Genomic DNA, 4,976 nt, shown 5'->3' on the forward strand with positions numbered 1-4,976 from the left:
ATATATATATATATATATATATATATATATATATATATATATATATATATATATATATATAAATGGGTTCATGTGCGGTTGTCCTTCTCCAGTTTTTGAACAAGATTCAACCAACTAGTCTTTTAAGATTCTTACATTCTTTTCAAGGATACTGGTTTTTGCAGTTTTGGCACTATCAACTTTCAGTAGGAGTTCCCAGTTCTTGTATAGTTGAAGATAAGATGTATCAAGTTCTTCATATGGAAGTTTCTCCACATCTTCATGATCAGAGTCGTTGCCTGGTTCAGCTGTGTGTTCAGATACAAAGGCAGTGAATGCAACAAAATTTCCAGAAATTTCTTGTTCCCCTTCTGGTGGAATTTCTATATCTTCATCATCACTCAGTGTAGATGCTTTCATAGATTTCTTTCTTCTGAGAAAGTTTGGACACTCAGCTTGTATGTGACAAAAGCATTCCCATTCTCTACACTATATACCTTTGTTCTTTAGCTTGTTCTTGGAGGTTTGCCATTGATTTGAGTGGTTTTGGCTAGCATTCTGATTTGATTGATTCTGGGGCTTGGATGCATTTTGGTTTGATGGTCTCAAATTTGATTTCGAAGATGATTTAGAAGATACTTTGTTGCGGGAAAATTGAGATTTACCTCCTCGATTTCTTCGGTTAACTTGTTTCAAGATTTTGGAGAAATTTCCTGAAATGAGGGCAAGATATTTCTTCGGCGAGGAACGCTACAGATTTATTCTTATTATTTGAATCGGATTGAGACAAGATATCCATCTCATATGTCTGAAGATTGCTCATCCAACACTTTCTTGAATTGCGGTTACCTTCATCCGAAATCTGGATGGTAGTGATTGCAAGATTTTTCGTACCAGTTTGTCAATTGGAAGGGTTCTCCAAGAACATCAGTTTCATTTTTCAGATCTTGAACGTGAGTATTAAATTGGACAATGGATTCATCATCTTGCATCATCAATTCCTCAAATATGGTATGGATTTATTGTAGTTTCGACTGTTTGACAGAATATTCTCCTTCGTAAATGATAAGTGCTTATTTGTTTATATTTTTCCCCTTTTCACTAAGCTATTTTGCTTATTGATCATTACAAATTTAATGAGATAGATTAAGACTAAATTGTGTTATTTTGCAAGGAGATTGGATTTGGAAGCAAAGATGAATATTTTCATGCATTTTGGATAGAACTAGAGTCAAAAGGAGTAATTTGAATGCATTTAGAGTCAATGAAAGCCAAGGAGAAGCTATGGAGATGAATGCAAAAATTCCAAGGGATTCTAACAGTGATATTTTCAATGGCTTTGATCATATTGACAAACCAAGGAAAAAGTGGAACAAGTGCCAAAAAATCTGAAATTCTCACATAGATCGGTCACTGATCGGTATTTGGACGATATCTCGATCTAGAAATATCGAAATTGAGTGATTCTTATTCCATTGGAAAGAATACTCAAAGGACTACAACTCTTATTAAGACATTAAAGCTTAAAAAGGAACCCAAAGGGGTCAAAATCATCCAAACTTACAGATTTTTTTAGAATCTGCCACTGTTTGGTATTTTGATCATATCTCAGCCTAGAAATGTCCAAATGAGGTGATTCTTTAGCCATTAGAAAGAAAATTTGAAGGGATACACCTTTGTTGAAGATCACAAAGGCTAATGAAGTAGTTTTGGGGGTGAAAAATAGCATAGAATTCAAAGCATTTGAACAGAATTCCGATTTACAGTGAAGAATGCAATTTCTAGAGAGTTGGCACATGGCCACCCACACGGCCATGTAGGTGGCTGTGTGGCTCCTGCTCTGTTTATATTTAAACTTGTTTTGAGCATTTTGACCCATGGTTGAACCCTAGACACTTCCTTTCATATTTTTAGGTTAGATTTTGGGTTTTAATACATATTTGGAGCTTGTAATCTTGGATTTGAAGCTTGGATTTCAAGATTCTACCACCTATTTCAATAGAGAAGTTTTATTTCCCTTGTTTCTTTTCTTTTGCAAGATTTATGTTTATAACTTGTGCTTTTGTGTTCTTTATGCTTTTTAATCATGAGTAGTTAGTTTATGGGCTTGAGTTAGGGTTATATTATCTATTTTGATGCTTAAGTTGTGATTATTGTGAAAAAATGGAAGAACCCCAACCTAGGGTTCTTGAGTTTATGAAGGATATGTGTTTGTATCTTGCTAATGTTTGATGTACACATTCATTGGCATGTATTTAGAGGATTCTTGGTCTCAATGAGAGTTGGGTCAAGATTCCAAGCCACCCCTTGCATAAACCCAATTTATTTCTATGAAAATAGGGGAAATTTGGGGTTTAAGATGCTAATTGTGCTTGAAGAACTTAGAGTTGATTCACCTCGAAAGTGGGGCAATTCCTTGTTCTAATCCTTGTATATTTGCTCACATGAGTGACTTATAGACTAGGATTCTTACGTGCATACCCGCTTGATCCTTGGTTACTTGTTCTCCCTAACCCCGTAGGTTGTTGAAGCATCTAGATGATAATGTCCCTAGCTTGAGTCCTATTTCCTTATTTTGTATTTATCTCTAGTTAATATGTGTTTGTGTTATTTTGTTCAACTATCGTAGCCTTAACCCCGTTATGATTTGCTTAGCTTCTTGTTGATCTCTTTATGCTAGTGCCTAGTTGTGATTGCATATTGAGTGCCATATCCCTCACTCCCCTGAGGACGACATTTCACACACGTACACTCACCATCACTCATTTTTGCTACACATCAGTAAAGATCCTAAAGAATTTCTCAGGCTTCTTTAGCCTGAGTACAACCAGCAATCAATCCGAATTGGCTTTCATCCAGATTTCCTATGATCGTATTCAGGGCTTTATTATTGTTGTCACATTCAGTGATTTGAGTAGCAGTCCATTGTTCTGTGGGAGTTAATTCGATTATCTTATCTTCTTTTGTGGTTGTAGCATGCTCCCAACCATTTGTGACGGCTCGCCATACATTGACTCCTTGTGCCTGCAAATAGATCTTAGTCCTTGCTTTCTAGTAGGCATAATTCGTGCATATCAATTATGGGGGGTCTAGCATGTCCTTCCATGTTAGAACAAACGAAGATAGCAGCGAGATGTGAAGATGAAAGAGAATGGAGTTATTGGGATCGTTTATCTCACGAAGAGGGTTCTTGAAACCCACTATGATAACGCAACAAGTTTGGTAACCCAGTTCGGAATAACCATTCCTACGTCTTGGGGGCACCACAATCAATCATTATTGTGTGGACCATGGTCCACACAGCTATGTGGACCACACTATCAAATAATGCACATTCAATATAAAAATAATGTACATTCAGTATAAAAATAATGTACATTATATTCAGGGGATGTACATTATTTTTGTACTGAATGTACATAATTTTTATAGTATAAAAATAATGTACATTCAGTACAAAAATAATGTACATTTAGTACATTAAAAATGCACATTTTATTATGGTCCACACAATAATTTGCCCACCACAATATGGTCAACCCAACTTTTCATTTCATATAAACCAATCTATTTACCAAACAAGATGATCAAGAAACAAACACTTTAAGGAAGTATCTGCTGAGCAACAGCCTCTAAACTACGTTGAAGTGTCTTGAAAAGTTGGTGCAAGACTTCCCAATCTTCACAAGTTAAGGTTCCCCTTAACTGCTGCTCTCCCGATCTGCTATTGTGGTTTCCATGCCGTTATGCATCATATCATCAATCAACTTGACTCGAAATCAATTCATAAAGTTTCTCTAGTTAAAACACTGGATGAGTTCTTCAGAATCTTTATGTGGAAAGTCATCACGTAATCTGGTTGAGGTTGAAGACTATTTATAGATAGCCCATTCGATTTTCTTTCTAACTGAATAACCGTCTTGATCTTCATTCTGAACTTGGTCTTCAATTCTAGTAGCACATACTCAATTTACGAAATATACAAGCCTTTGACTGAACTATATCCTGAACTAAATGTATTGTTCCATAAAAACCAAAACAACATGAGGGAGGAAGGATGATATTAAGGGAATCATTTTTCTAAAAACTATTCACTTTATTAACACTAACAGCCCGTTTGGTTCGCTGGAAAATATTTGAAGGAAACGGAATTCAAATTCCATGGAAAACAAATTACTAGGAAAATAGATTCCATTGTTTGGTTGGTGGAAAATAAATTACTGAGAATATAAATTCCATTGTTTGGTTGGATTTGGAATTGTAAGGAATAATGAGTATAAAGACAATCATACCCCTATACAATAATAACAACAATAATAATGGTGGTAATTAAAGAATGTTAATGAGGGCATAATTGTCCTCCTTGTTTTCCATGGAAAACATTTTCCATGGAAAACAAAATACCAAGGGGTGGCCAAGGAATTTGTTTTCCTTGTTCTTAAGGAAAATGTTTTCCAATGGAAAATGTTTTCCATCCAACCAAACAAAGGAAAATCTAGTTTTCCTTAAATTCAAGGAAAACATTTTCCTTGGAAAACATTTTCCATCCAACCAAACACCTCCTAAGTTCACAGGACCATATTACGAGAGCTGGCCCAAGGGGAATTCTTTCCCATAAAAAAGAGCTTACTTGCCACTTGAGCTATCCCATTGGGTTTACACTACCATCTTCTATCATGACATCAAGTCAAACGGCGAGCCACCACGCTAAGCCCAGTGGACAAATTTCCTATTTTTACTTCTATTTTTTGTCCTTTACTCCTTTTTTTTTAAAAAAAGAATTAATTCAAACTATTGAAGTCTTGCACAAAAAAATTGGATTTACAGTAATAAAAACCATTTAAAAAAAAAAAAAAAACTTACCCCCATTTGTTGAAAATTCCTACCCCAAGTTTTTACCTCTGCAAAAATCATCATCAAAAAAAAAAAAAAAAAAAAAAAAAAAAAAACGGATGCTCTAAGTAGCCTGCCACCTTAGTATTTTCGAAGGGTTGACA

Source organism: Ipomoea triloba, chromosome 12 (genome assembly GCF_003576645.1).
Source record: "Ipomoea triloba cultivar NCNSP0323 chromosome 12, ASM357664v1".
Classification (NCBI taxonomy): Eukaryota; Viridiplantae; Streptophyta; class Magnoliopsida; order Solanales; family Convolvulaceae; genus Ipomoea; species Ipomoea triloba.